The 16187-nt window shown below is 40.5% G+C and overlaps 1 pseudogene; it reads left to right on the top strand.

The window, feature by feature from the left end:
• Window positions 1-5337: 5337 nt before the first annotated feature.
• Window positions 5338-16187, top strand: part of LOC116095233 — a 19713-nt pseudogene continuing 8863 nt past the window's right edge.

The raw sequence follows: 16187 nt of genomic DNA, 5'->3' as shown, positions 1-16187 counted from the left end.
TGTATAGGGAGATGAAACACACCATCCTGCAGGGAAGTTTCTTAAAGCAGGAAGTAAATGACTCAAAATAGCTTCAGGAAGTCCCTGAAACTGACCAGAATCACTCCCTGCTTCAAGTGCATATGAACAGCAAGAATTGTTTGGAGTTACTCTCAGACAAGCCAAGCTGCCTGAAGAAGCAAAGACTAGCAGTGCTGCCTGGAAGAGATTCATACCAACTAGAAAAAAAAAAACTCTCCAAAACACTGAATTGCTTGTGGGATGTGTATCGTGTTCCCTGTTTCTAGTTTTTGTGAACTGTCATCCATGCTAGGGTGGGCTTGGTGATACAGATGTCTTTGAGTATCTGCTTCTATAAGTAAACACTCACACATATTTCTGTAAGTAACAGAAATAAAACTCATTGGTTCAATAGGTTGGACTTTGACAGTGTCTGTACTTTGGTCTCTGATCAGTTTCCTGTCTGGGATGAGTAGACATTTCTTCATATCTCTCTAGGAACAGTGTCTCAGCATTTCCCCCAGGGTTCATTTAAAGCACCCACAATGCCTTGATGACAGTCTGCCAGTTGACAAGAGAATCATCTTGGTAGATAGAGCCCCACCCAAGGCAGCTGGGTACAAAGAACATGTTTGGCAGTTGTCGATCTAAAAAGCAACCCTGTCTGGCACCCAACAGCTTAACTTATTAGGAGGGAAATGAGCATTTGAAGTGCTTGAAATAAAGTCTTATCATCGGTGCTTAATTATGCTTAATCTCTAGCTAGATTCAGTGGGGGAAGAGCTGATCCTTCTCATCTGTCTGACCAGTCTATACAGTAATGCTGTTACCATGTGCTGCTCCCACTAGAAGTAGAGATCCATGGTTGAATCTTTACATGTCATTCAAATTTAGTTCCTCCAACCACCACTGAAGAGTTGGCAGGTATGAAATGTGCCACAGTGGATTCAGACCTCAGTATATTGGACTCATGTGTTTCTGTGTATGCCTCGTCCTTCATGCTATACAATGTTACCCTGTACTATACTTAATTTTGAAGAGGAGGTTTAATTTCTGTATTCCAAGAGGAGACTTTCTGCCTACTTCCCAAGTTCCATTCATGTTCAGTGAACAATTTTTTATTCTTGGATGCCCACATATGTTAAATGATGTTCACCTGAAGGACAATAGCATTCACATCCCCTGGGCATTAAGGTAAGCGTTCGTGGAAGGTCGGGAGTAGTCAAGCTGACTTCAACTTGTCCTGAGGTAGGCCTATCTTAAGGTTCAGTGACAACATGAATATAACTGATAACCAGTGAAGAAAACAATTCAATCACAGATGTGAAGAGAAAGGAAACAGCTAAGCATACCTGGCAACATCTGGGAGGTTCCTATACCCTTCTTGGCTGCTCTTTGCCATGCCATCAATGGCTCGGTATTTAGGAACATAGTGGCCTCTCTTCCATGACAGTCCTTCTGCCTCTCTGTGATATTTAACTGTGGTGATGAATCTTAGAAATTTTAATTTCCTATAGGTGTTTCCAAATCTGTGCTTTCATAATTCATGTCTTCATTTTTGGATCCCCTGTTTGAGGCCCATCTACTATACTCTTGTTCGTCTTGCGTCAGATGTTACTCTGTAAACTGATAAGTTTTCCTTGGTCTGTGTGATGGTTTGTATATGCTCAGCTCAGGGAGTGGCACTATTAGAAGGTGTGGCCATGTTGGAGTAGCTGTGTCACTGTGGGTGTGGGTTTTAAGAACCTCATCCTAGCTGCCTGGAAGCCAGTATTTTGCTAGCTGCCTTCAGATGAAGATGTAGAACTCTTAGCTCTGCCTGCATCATACCAGCCTGGATACTGCCATATTCCCACCTTGGTGATAATGGACTGAACCTCTGAACCTCTGAGCCATCCCCAATTAAATGTTGTTTTGATGAGTGTTGCCTTGGTCGAGGTGTCTGTTCACAGCAGTAAAATCCTAACTAAGACAGCATGCAAAGCCCCTGCCATTCCGAGTTGAAGACTGCTATGTCTCCCCCATTTTAAATGTATTATCAAAAGTAAATTTCAGTCCTCATACAGGATAGAATCCCTTACTCATGTATCTTCACACTCTTTATTTCTAGTCGTGTGGAGCATCATCACCTAATGTTCTCAAGGCACTTGTCATTCATCATATCTCAAGTGGGAGTAACTTGAGTCTCTAAGTCTCTGTCCACTTGCTTGGTTTCTATGTTGTCCTGATTCTTGCATTTTGAATTTAAATTTCACGGTTGATTGTAAAAGGTCAACATTCAGGGGCTTGAGAACCACGGGACGATGCTTACTGCCTACTAAATATTGGTCATGGTATGAAAAGTTGCAGTACTCTAGCAGAGTGTATATGTTTTGTGACTTTCTGAGATGAACTATTCAACTATGGCAGGTACTCAGTTTTACTTTACTGGCCAGCAGCAGAAGAGCCTTAAGGAAAAGTTACCATATTGAGCTAGAAACGTTACTTTCCAGAGCCTTTACTATGAGAAGAGTAATGATTTCATTAGTGCCTTAATAATGTTTTTGGTTGCTGTGATAAAACACTGACCAAAAGTAAGTTGGGCAGGCTAGGGTTTATTTCATCTTCCGCTTCAAGGTGGAAGGAAGTCCATTCCAGAGGGGAGTCAAGGCAGGAACCTGGAGATAGGAAGTAAAGCAGAAGCCATGAAGGAATGCAGCTCCTTGACTTGCTCCCCATGGCTTGCTCTCCTTCCTTCCTTCCTTCCTTACTTCTTTCCTTCCTTCCTTCCTTCCTTTCTTCCTTCCTTCCTTTCTTTCTTTCTTTCTTTCTTTTACTTTTTAAAAAAAGATTTATCTATTTTATTTATGTGAGTATACTGTAGCTATCTTCCGATACATCAGAAGAGGGCATGGATCCCATTACAGATGGTTGTGAGCCTCCATGTGGTTGCTGGGATTTGAACTCAGGACCTCTGGAAGAGCAGTTAGTGCTCTTAACTACTGACCCATCTCTCCAGCCCCCATACTTGATTTCTTATACAACTCAGGATCACCTGCTTAGGGGTTGCCACAGTGGCCTCCCCTCCCCCATCAATACTTAATCAAGAAAATGTCCAACAGACTTGCCTAGAGGCAATAGAGGCTTTTCCTCTCTTGAGATTTCCTCTTCCCAGATGACCCTAGCTTGTGTCAGGCTGACAGAAAACTAACCAGCACATTTGGAGGCCTTAAGCTCTCAGGGCTGTCTCTTTCTGTTCCATACTGACTCCATGGCAGTGATATGCAGCTTGGGAACATTCTTAAGAACTGCATCCTTAAGATTTCTTGAACACCAGTAAGTGCTAGAGTCATATGTGGCCAGAGTTGTATGGCAGCATCTTATGGATTAAAATGTGGTTACAAGGTGCATTATATGCTGGACTTTCAGTTTGGTGAAAGATTCTAAGAACTCTATCTAACTGACTGTACCATTTATAGTGTTCTTTGATATGTGTGTTATTTCACAGGAAGGAAGGGGTACCAGAGAAAGCTTCATTATACTGCTTCTCAAGCCTCAGGGTAGCTTGAAAACATAAACACCACACTCATAAAGAGGCTGGTTCGACACAAAATGTGGATAGAAGTTCACTTTTTGAGAAACACCGGTGATATTTCTCACAATCACCAGAGGACACATTAAAAATATAGCTTCCCATGTACACTGTCCTAAAGTGTCTGATTCACTGTCTTGTGGATGGGGTCTGTTTTCAGATTTTGAGGAACCTAAGATTTTGCCACACACAGTTCCGTTCTAGCATGCTCATCGGTTGGCATCAGGGACCTGCTACCTAGACAGACTTCATGAGTGTGGGGAAGCATGCCAGTTTGTTCCTTATCTGGCACATAGAGCCTGACACATCACAGATGCCAGCATAGGGTTGCTGAGTCCGGCCCGCTGTCGCCACCTCACCACTGCTTGCTCATTGGTTCCTGCCAATGTTCAGTTTTCTCTTGCATAACATAGAGGAATGGAATTTGTTTGCCAATGAATGACGTATAAAGCAGTTCCTCCTGAATTCCTCATTTGAGAAGACTAGAGTATCTACTTTTTTCTTCATTCAGTTTATGACTTTTTCCATGACAGGAAAAAATTGAAATTAATACCTTAATTGTTCTTCTAAAACCCATAAAAGCTATCATCATAAGGAAAGGCCATATAATATTCTTTGTGCCATATAGTATTCAGCCCTGCTCTCCCCCAGTCTGCCACATACTTAATTTCCTGCTCTTTCTTACTGCTTAGGTATCTGAATCCTCAAAGGCTTTCCCAGAATGCCCTGGCCAGCCACTGGTAATAAAGCAACATTTCCTTCAATATAGCTAATAATAAAAAGTATTCTTAAATGCCCACTTAAACAGCACCTGTTTGTGTCCTGTAAAGTTACCAGCACTGCTTCACAGAGGATAAAACGGTGTTCAGCGTGGTCATGTTGGTTTCTTCAGGTCACAGAACAAACGGCCATCTTGGTTTTCGTGAAGACAAATGTTATTCCAGAGCTCATCCTTTCAACCTTTACCAAATGAAATGGGTGGACACCCTGACATTACGAAGTATTGCTGTGACTACTATTAGTTATAGAAAAAGGAGGGAATTCGATATGCTGGGAACAAACTTCAGTCACCACGTAGTCTACAATTCCCTGTTAACCTGTTTTCAGGCTTGTTCTCTCTGATTGCAGTACAGAGGTCCTCGCTATAGTGTAGTAATGTAGGGACACCCAGGTAGGGGGAGTCTTCCTAGGTCACGGTGGGCTGTTAGGAACTAAGGGCAGCTCAACTGCGAATCTCAGGACTGTTGTGTGATTACCGAGTGTCTAGTCTCATTCATGTATGTTAACTTTCTAGGTTCCTTTTGAATGCATTGCTTTAAAAAAAAAAAAAAAGAGTGGATAGGAAAATGTCAGGACTGACCTATTATATCTATCTAGGCACTGAAATATAAGCTGAGACCCAAGGCTGACTTATATTTCCAATGAAATGACTGAGTAGCATTGACAGATAAAAGGAGAAAAGAACAACAAATTTGTCATTTGCCTGACATTTCTTTTTCTAGCTCATGAAAACCACTTCCATATGTAGGTTTAAATTCTGGGGAAAAAAAAAAAGCTGGGGGCTGGTAGTGTAGTTCAGTTGGCAGAGTAGTTTGTAACATGGAAGAACCTTTCTCATCATGTTCATTTCCTTCTTGGGGACAAGAAGAAACAAACTACAGTACAGAATAAAACATTTTGCCTATTCCAATTTGGCTACGAAAAGTGCCAAGATTAAGTGAACAAGATCGTGGGCAGCTGCTGCCCTCTGTTGGCGGAATGTGAACATGTCGTATACAGGCAGTCATGGGGAAGAGCAGAGCTTCCTTGGAGTAACAATCAAGAATGGTCAGAAGCTGCTGGTCCCAGTGGTTTAATTAGGGAAAAGCAGGAGGAAGCTGAGGAGGAGGGCAACCCTGTTGGAGGACCAGACACCTCAATTAACCTGGACCCTCGGGATCTCTCAGACACTGGGCCACCAACCAGGCAGCATACACCAGCTGATATGAGGCCCTCAACATAAATACAGCAGAGGACTGCCAGGTTTGGACTCAGTCAGAGAAGATGCACCTAACCCTCAAGAGACTGGAGGTCCAAGGGAGTGGGGAAGTCTGGTGGGGTGGGAGGGTGGGGGTGGAGAGGGGAGGTATGGGATGTGGAACAGTCAGAAGGTGGACTGGGAGGAGGATAAAATCTGGACTGTAAATAAAGATTAAAAAGAGGAGGAGAAGGAGGAGGAGGAGGAGGAGGAGGAGGAGGAACATTAACAGGGGGCAGAAAGATAGTTAAGAGTATTCACACCGGGCGGTGGTGGCGCACGCCTTTAATTCCAGCACTTGGGAGGCAGTGGCAGGAGGATTTCTGAGTTCGAGGCCAGCCTGGTCTACAGACTGAGTTCCAGGACAGCCAGGGCTACACAGAGAAACCCTGTCTCGAAAAACCAACAAACAAACAAGAGTATTCACTGCTCTTGCAGAGGATCTGAATCCAGTTCCTAGCAGCCGCATTAAGTGGCTCACAAGCACCCTGCTACTCCAGCTCCTGGGGGGATCTAACATCTCTGGCCTCCACAAATATCTGGCTTCCGCATATGCACGTGTGCACACATACACATATATAATAAAATAAAACAAAATGTCTTTTAAAAGAAGAAACATTAACAGATTAATGAATGTTCTGCCCCTTATGTCTGTCCTAAAGGTCATAGCAGAAATAAAAACATTAGGTCAGCAAACTGGCTTTGATAAGAGCTTGGTATTGCGGGTCCCAGAATGATTGTGATTACATTAATTAGTACTTTGAAGTACCTGGGAATTATTGCTGTTATTATTTTCCCAGAGCCCTTTGGTTACCATTTTCATGTTTACCCAAGCTTGGACAGTGTTCATCTTTTTTTTGTTTTTTGTTTTTTCAAGACAGGGTTTCTCTGTGTAGCCCTGGCTGTCCTGGAACTCACTCTGTAGACCAAGCTGGCCTCAAACTCAGAAATCCACCTGCCTCTGCCTCCCAAGTGCTGGGATTAAAGGGGTGCGCCACCACTGCCCGGCAGTGTTCATCTTTGTTATATCAAAATCTAATGTTGATTATGACTTTTGCTTTTTCCCAGTAGTTCCAGGTCCTCACAACACCGACCATTTCACCACCTTTGTATTTCTGTTTTCCCTGGCGTTTGTTGAGAGGTCCTCTGTTAGTCTAAATCTCCATTCTCTGAAGCTTAGCTATTTTTTAATGGTGATTTTTTTTTAATTTTTTTTATTATTAGATATTTTCTTTATTTACATGTAAATTTCTCCATTCCTAGTTTCCCCTCCAAAAACCAAAGAAACAAACAAAAACAACAAAAACAAACCCCTGTTGCCTCCCCCCTCCCCATGCCTGCCACCCCACCCTCTCCCACTTATTGGCCCTGGCATTCCCCTACACTGGGGCACAGAACTTTCACAGGGCCGAGCTCTTCTCCTCCTATTGATGATCAAATTGCAATCCTCTACTATACACATGCTGCCAGAACAATCAGACCCCTCCATGTGCAGTCCTTGGTTGGTTGTTGAGAGCCTGGGAGCTCTGAGGGTACTAGTTAGTTCATAGTTGTTCGTCCTAAGGGGCTGCAAACCCCTCAGCTCCATTGGTTCTTTCTCTAACTCCTTCACTGGGGACCCTGTACTCAAATCAATAGATGTCTGTGAGCCTCTACATCTGTATTAGTCAGGAACTGTTTTATGGTGATTTTTTAAAAATAATCTGTTGTGGTTTTTTTTCTGTTTAGTTTGATTTTTCTAAGAATTCACTGGTTTTTCTGCTAGATTTCTGTTCTAGTTTGCTTTCTGTTGCTGTGAGAGCACTGACCAGAAGCAATTTGGGGAGGAAAGAGTTTATTTGGCTTACATTTCCATGACGTAGTCCATCCATGAGAGAGGTCAGATAAGAGCTTGAGGCAGAAACCAGGGAGAAATCTGCTTACAGACCACCTCCACTGGCTTGCTTAGCTACCTTCCTTTTACAGCCTAGGCCCACGTGCCCAGAAATAACGCTGCCCATAGTGGGCTGGGTCCTACCACACTGTCTAAGACTAGCTCCAACAATATGTTCAGTGATCCAAGGAGGGAATGTGGGTTGGCGACGGTATAAAGCAAGCACAGGCTCGCGCACACTTGTGGATGAAACAAGTACCAATGAGCAAGTTTCAACAACTTGACACATTACATACATACATACAGACAGACAGACACATTAACACATTGAGTGAATGGAACAAAGATCCAAAGATCCACTTCATTCATATATATATACACACACACATATATATGTATATATATGTATATGTATAGACACACATTTTGGAGCAAACTCCAACAAGCAGGCTCTAACCACTTTACATACACACATATACATACATACATACATACATACATACATACTTACATACATACATACACATGATTGGTGGATGGAACAAAGCTTCAACAATCAGTCTTCAACCATTTTACACACACTCACCCATACCCACACACACACATTTAGTGGATGAAGCAAACTCCAATGAGTTGACTCCAACAACTTTATTTTTTTCTTTTAGCCTTTTTATACTACCTAAGACAGAGTTCTCTATGTAAGAAAAAGATTACCTCATAGCCACAAGTTACATATTCTCTAAAAACAATCACCGCAAAAACATATTCTTTGAAAACAAATTAAAATCATTACCCAAAAGGAAATTACAACAGGTTATTGATTATGTATTTTTCCTTTGAAACTCGTAACAAACTAAACATTTCCCATCATATTTCTCTCCACAAGTTCAATGCAACCCCAGAGCAATTATTCTTTTGTTATTGATTGACAAAGTTTAAGCAAACCAGTCTATAGTAGCAAGTCTTTCCCTATGCTTTGCTGACAACAATTTGTATTTACCAAGAAACAGATCATCATCTATCTTACACCTTATTTATGAAATCGTGTTCAGCTAAGTTGGCTAATCTTCTATCCTCTATTCTTATAATAGAATTAGGTACTCTTTATTCACAACTTGGACTTTTCCTGGTGCACACTGAAATCTGTGCCTGTGACTACATCCCTAGATCTCAGGATCCAGGAACTCAGACCTAACCTAGAAGAAATTTTTTCTTTGATCATTGACTTGTCCCAAGCCTATTTTTTTCTCTAGTACAATTACATGCTTGTAATACATGAAATCTCATTGTGTTCCTTTTCTTTCTTTTTTTTTTAAAGATTTATTTTTTTTATTTCTATGAGTACACTGTCTTCAGACACACTAGAAGAGGGCATTGGATCCCATTACAGATGGTTGTGAGCCATCATGTGGTTATTGGGAATTGAACTCAGGACCTTTGGAAGAGCAGTCAGTGCTCTTAACCGCTGAGCCATCTCTCTAGCTCACCGTGTTCCTTTTCTAACTTATGCAGCTTTTGCTTGCTATTCTACAAGGAGGGACCACACTCTAATTGCATTATATCGTTCTGGCAAAACAATTTAAACCATTTCCTTAAATTTCCTATCAATTACTCTAATTTTCGAAAACTATTTAAGTAAAATCAGGAATCCTGTAAAATAATTCATCTAAATAATATTTTACTCATCTTCATGTTGATCTGCAGGAAAATTGCCCAATGGAGTGGGCTGTCTATCACCCAGGAGGGAATCACACCAGGCTGTAGGCAGTGAGGGTCTCCCCACACCAAATTACACCATGTCAGGTACAAGAGGAATGTAGCAATGGCAAACATGAGAAGGCACATTATCAGTGGCCAGAAGCAGTCCTGAGACACAAAGGCACATCATCAGTGGCCGGAAGCAGCCCTGAGACAAAGCCCCTGGGGCTATGCCTCTCCAGGGTACACCCATCAAAGTGCTACATGAGAAGGCACATCATCAGTGGCCAGAAGCAGCCCTGAGACAAAGCCCCTGGGGCTATGCCTCTCCAGGGTACACTCATCAAAGTGCTACAATATGGTGGGCTATCTCCAGGAAGCTCACTCGCCCACTGCAGCCCCTCATGCCTAGCACCTGCCACCACATCAATCAGCAATCATGAAAATGACCCACAGACATGCCCACACTCTAGCTGATAGAAGCAGTTTTTCCAAGTGAGGTGACTTCTTCCCAGGTATGTTTAAGTTATGTCAAGTTGACAAAAGCTAACTATGACTGTATTTGTAGGGTTGACAAAATCATCCACATGTGGCCTGAAGACAGTAGACAGTGGTTAGATATGATACTGAGTTGTCAACAATGGCCCACATTTTTTACATTGCTCAGGTTAAGGGAAGAGGCACAACGATCCTTCAAATATTAAAAAATAAACCCCCAAACAAAAAAAAAAACCTTTTCCTCTCCTTATAATAATTTTTTTTTATCATAGCTGTAACAAATTATCAGGTATCTGGAAGTTCAGAACAATACTAATTTTTGTCTTATGGTTTGTAAGGCAGAAATGTGAAATGGGCTCTAGTGGGCAGATGCCAAATTGTTGACAGAACTGTGCTCCATCTAGAGAGTGCAGGAGGCATCCATTCTCCTTTCTTTTCCAGGGGCTGGTGACCACATGCATGTCTTGCTGTGGCTTCACCATCAAAGCCGGCAGTGGTCATCATCACTTCTCTGACTCTCCACAGTTCTGTATTTCCAGTACCCTTGTTTCCCTCTTAGAAGGCTCCCTCCAGTGAGATTATTCTTATTCCTCAGACCTGATTTAGTTTAAATCACAGCTGAATAGTTCCTCTGGCATTAAGCATCATCCGTTTAGTGTTCCCTGCTATGACACAAATCCACTGTATGCATTGTACTTTTATAGATCCCTCCCCTGGGCAAAGAGAGACAGTGTCACAGGATGCCCATGCTGCCTTCTGCCTCCTGAGTATAGAGCAAAGAGAGACAGTGCCACAGGATGCCCATGCCGCCTTCTGCCTCCTGAGTACAGAGCAAAGAGAGACAGTGCCACAGGATGCCCATGCCGCCTTCTGCCTCCTGAGTACAGAGACTCCTATGACCCAGGCCTATTGTATCTTCTTCAAGATCCATGAAATAATAACATGCTTTATCAATTGCAAGTGGAGACCACAGCAAACCTTGATGGGCATATGGAGTGTTTCCTTCATCAACACGTGAACATCTTTCTTTATTAACCACTTGGTTTCCTTTAGGTCTAGTTCTTCTAGTAAAGACACACATTTTATTTTACTCTCACCAACTATATTTACTTATTTACTGGGAGGTTTCAGAATAATAAACTGGATTCCTATGATTTTCTAAAGAGACCACTTGTGATTTTCTTGGGTTCATGAACTCTTGAATCTAGACATGTTGGTTTCGATATCTGCAGCATTATTTTCACTGAGGCTTAAATTAATCTAGCTTTACTCAGTGACTGCTTTCAGTTGGCTCCTGAGTCCTTTTGATGTAACTCAGACATCTTTGGTATTGTCCTTCCGTTCTGATGTAACGTGTCTCTGCACTCGCTTGTCCGATGCATTCCCTACACGCAGAATCTGCCAATTCTCTAAAAAGCCCCATTTCCTTTAGTGGAAAATAGACCTTAGAGACTGTAGTCTGAGTACTGTGGAACTCACTGCTCTTAGGTTGATCTCTGTAGAAACAACACCTTCAGCTTTTGTTTGCTTCTTTGCTTAAACAGAGTCTAACCCAGAGATATTTGGCAAAATAGAAATGTGGTCTAACACCAAAGTCGGGGTATAAAAGAATAGATTTGTATCCGAGAGGCAACGATTTACTCTCCATCAGTATAAGTCTCCGTATGATGTAGTATTTTTTAAATTTACAAGCAAATTAGTATATATTTGCCTATAAAACTATTGCCTTATGTTTCGATGTATTATGTACAATGCATAAATAGCTAATTAAGTCAGTTAACAAAAATTCTTTATGTGTATTTTGATGGTAAAAACACAATTACTCTTTGAGCAACTTCAAACATGCAGTGTACTATTATCTGTAGTCACCAAGATGTAAATAGAGCTCTTTAATGTAGTCCTCCTTTTAAACTAGAAATTTGAATTTTTGCTCAAGCTTCTTCCTAACTTCTACCACTACCCTCCACCTTCCTGCTAATCATCAGTTTACTCATCCTCTCCCTATGAGTTCAAGGGGTTTGGATTACATACATTAGCGATTACATACATTAGCGATTACATACATTAGCAATTACATACATTAGTGACATTTACTTTCTGTGCCTGCTTAATTTACTTAAAATACTGTTTTCCAAGTTCCTCACAACACACAAGTTTCTCTTTCTTTAAAGCTCAGTAATTATGCACAGGGACACTATGCTTTCTTTATTTATTCATCTCTTCGTGGACACTTGGGCTGAAACCAAATTAGTTTCTGTGAAATTACATTTATGCCTTAGACATAATTATCTCATATTTATTGGCAATGTATCTAGGATTGGGATCTCTATAGCATAGGTAGTTCTATGTTTGTTGGGAGAAATATCCATAGTATTTTTTGTAGTTGATGTATATTTCCAGCAAGGGAATTGGAGATGTGGTTCAATGGTAGAATGCTCAGTTAGTATGGATGAGACCTGGGGTCTAATTCCCAGTACTGAAAACAAAACAATCTCTTCAAAGCAAAACCAAACCATTCCCAATAATGCCATAGAGGTATTTCTATCAGCAATAAATGCTTTGTTAGCTATTATATTTTTCACCACTAACAACAGGTAATTATCATGTTTTTACACATGGTTGGACAATATAAAGTAATACAAAAATTATAATAGCTTCACTGTTGTCATATAGTCATATGTAATGGAAGAAATGTTTATTGTTCATAACTTTACAACTATATAGAGACACAGCTGACAGAGATAAGTAATTATGAGTTACTCTATCAGTGAGCAAGATGGGCTACACCATTTATTGCAAAAGTGAGAGATGTACTTCCTGAGGAGTCATGCTTTGTTTTCAACAAAAGAGTGCAGTACCTTTTTTAAAAAAAATATTTATTTATTTATTTTATGTATATGAGTACATACTGTAGCTATACAAATAGTTGTGAGCCTTCATCTGGTTGTTGGGAATTGACTTTTAGGACCTCCGCTTGCTCTTGTCGACCCTGTTCTGGTTGACCCCACTTGCTCAGTCCCTGCTCTCTCTGGCCCAAAGATTTATTTACTATTACAAATAAGTACACTGTAGCTGTCTTCAGACGCACGAGAAAAGGGTGTCAGATCTCATTACAGGTGGTTGTGAGCCACTATGTGATTGCTAAGATTTGAACTCAGGACCTCTGAAAGAGCAGTCAGTGCTCTTACACCCTGAGCCATCTCACCAGCCCAACTTTTTTTTTTTAACTCTTTGTTATTTTACCTCTATAAAATTTTACAAACTAAAGGCTGGAGAAATGGTTCAGTGGTTAAGAGCACTTGTTTGATTCCCCAAACCTATGTTGGGCAGTTCACGACTACCTGATGAATTGTAACTTTGAACTGTGAGCAAAACCAAACCTTTCCATCTGAAATTGCTTTTGTTGGGGCTTAAAAAATATTACAATTGGAGAATTAACTCACACAGCACCTTGTTTTCTACCTGATATTCTTTTAGAAAATATATCTTTTCTTATTCTCAGTTGAGCAAATGAATGCATTTTACCTGAAATTTTCCTACATATCAAAACAAAAATAAAAACAGTTCCCAGTTGTCACGGTATGCTCACCTGTGTGGAATCTCAAAGAATATTTCCTGCTGCAGAAAATTATTCAGACACATGCCTAACATTTTAGATCCATTATCCGTTGGGTTTTACTGTGTTTGATGGAAATCTGCAAAGGCTAAGTTACATATAAATAGCAGTGTTATTAACAATCACAAAATTAATGAGATTAATAATGAGCTCAAGTGTTTAAAATGCCAGAGTTAGCATAAGCACCATGATGCCTTTGTGCATGACATTTTTATTTTGCCTCAGGGAAAAGTTTTGCGAGCTAATTCCCTAAGTAGAGCCAATACATTATCACTGCAATTAAACTGCTCAGTATCTCAGTTGTTTTTGCAATTTCTAGGGAGAGGAAAAAACGAAGTCCTCTTGAAGGAGACATTTGTCGTTACATAGTAAGTAAATGTCGTTTCGAACAAAACTGAAATAAGGAGCAGCTCTGTATAGCACTCTGGTTATTGTAAGAGTAAAGCATACTCACTGAAAAATACTTGAAAACATACATACGCGCACATGCATACACACACACACACACACACACACACACACACACACATACACTGTTCAAAACTACACACAAGCCTGTATTTCATCAATGACCTATGACTGCCAAAATGTCTGGTTCTACCTGTCTATATGAGGAGCACCTAATAAGATTGCTTTAAATAAACATAGCATCTTAATCACTGTTCTATTTCTGTGAAGAGTCATCATGACCAAGGCAACTCTTATGTAAGAAATCATTTAACTGGGGCCTTGTTTATAGTTTCAAAGGTTTAGTTCATTGTTCTCATGGTGGGGAGCATAGCCGTATACAGGTGGGTGCTGTAGCCGTAGCTGAGAGCTCTATGTTAGATCTTTAGGCAGAAAGAGAGAAAACCTGGATCTGGCATGGTCTTTGGAAACTTCAAAGCTTACCTTCAGTGATACACTTTCTCCAACAAAGCCACGCCTCTCAATCCTTCCCAAATACCGCCACTCCCTAATGACTAAGCATTTAAATATATGAGCCCACGGGGGTCATTCTTATTTAAATCACCATATATAACACCAGAAATTTTTCTTAAAACTTAATTAAAAACACATTTTTTTGCATGGTTATGGTGTGGCCACACAATAAGATACCACTCAACAATAAATAGGAAACAAACTTTCAATACATTCATCAAAATGGATGACTCCAACATAATTATCCAGTTAAAGCAAGGCCCCACAAAAACACAGTCTGTGTGATTTATTTTATATAAAATTTAGGAAGCACAAATCAATCTGTAGTAACAGCACTGATGTGTTAGTCTGGGATATCTGGAGGACCAGAACATAACACAGCAAGGAACTTCAAACAGTCATCAAGATGTTTTTGGAAATGACATCTGTGATCTTGATTATGTACTGTCATAGAACTGTATAGGCCTGTTTTAGGTAGGTTTCTCTATTGTTTGACAAAACACTAACCAAAATTAACTTAGAAGAACTGGCTTATTATCTTTCAACTCTTAGATAATAGGCACCACTGAAGGAAGTCACGGCAGGATTCCAAGGCAGGAACCTGAAGGCATGAACTAAAGCAGAGATTTCTTCGAAGGGATGATGGTTGCAGATTTGCCCCCATGGCTTACTCAGGTTGCTCTCTTATGCAACCCAGGACTATTTGCCTAGGAGTAGCATAACACCCAGAGGCTGGACCCTCCAATATCAATCATTAATCAAGAAAATCTGCCTACCAATCAGTCTGTTGGAAGTAGTTTCTCAACTGATGTTTGTTCTTCCCTGATGACTTTAGCTGGTGTCATATTGACAAAAACTAAACAGCACAATTAACTCCATGTCAATTTTATATGCAAATACATGATAAATATTAAACCATAACTCTTCTTAATTATCACAAATTTAAATACAACATAACTTTAAAAGTCCTATAGTCTTTAAAAAATTCAAACCCCTTAAAAGTTCAAAGATTCTCATTTGCAGGTTCCTATAATATTATGTAATAATGTATAATATATATTTTTCTTTTCTATTCCAAGAGGGATGAATCAGGGATCAGTTACTATTAAAGCAAAGCAATGCAAAACCAAGCATCCAACGGTGTAAATAGTTCAGTGTCTGACATCTGGGACTCACTCGTAATCCTTGGGGCTCCTGAGGGCTTGTCTTGTAGGCTCAGGGTGGCTCAACTCCACACCTACACTGTCCTTGATGGCATCTCATGGCATCTCTAAAATCTGGGGATCTCCACTGCAACTGAGGCTTCATCTGCACCATTGGATTCTCCTGGTCTCTCGTAGGAGATTCCAAGTGAGCCACAGAATGTCAAACTCAGCTCTGTCCATGACCCCTTCCTGCTTGCAAAACCAGTATGAGGCAGGAGACTTTCATATATTATTTGCCTCATTCTGCTGTTGGTTTGATGCAGTCTTTGCTTCCTTTAGACCACAGCTTCTATCTTCTGTTCCTGAGGAAACACCTACAGAAGATTTCAAATCAATGATGATCTCTTATTAGTCACAGTTATTTCTTCAGCCCCAGCTTAGAAGAAATAACATATCCTTAATTAAAAATATCATTAACAACTCTGATATAGTGTTTAAGTCACTCAAACTCCCCTCTGAAATTTCATAAGCCAGGCCTCCATTGTCTGTATTTCTCTAAAAAAAAAATTTGTTTTTAAGATTTATTTATTTATTATATGTAAGTACGCTGTAGCTGTCTTCAGATACCCCAGAAGAGGGCGTCAGATCTTGTTACAGATGGTTGTAAGCCATCATATGGTTGCTGGGATTTGAACTGAGGACCTTCAGAAGAACAGTTGGTGCTCTTTACCGCTGAACCATCTCTCCAGCCCTGTTAAAAAAAAATCTTATCTTGCAAGTTCCCACAGGATAGCTCATTAAGCTCAGCACAGTCACCAGAGTTTCCAGCCCAAAGTTCCAAACATTTC

The sequence above is a fragment of the Mastomys coucha genome, unplaced genomic scaffold, assembly GCF_008632895.1.
Source record: "Mastomys coucha isolate ucsf_1 unplaced genomic scaffold, UCSF_Mcou_1 pScaffold18, whole genome shotgun sequence".
In the NCBI taxonomy this organism is placed as follows: domain Eukaryota; kingdom Metazoa; phylum Chordata; class Mammalia; order Rodentia; family Muridae; genus Mastomys; species Mastomys coucha.
Note: the sequence above shows the minus strand (reverse complement) of the source record. Positions and strands in the feature narration are given on the sequence as shown.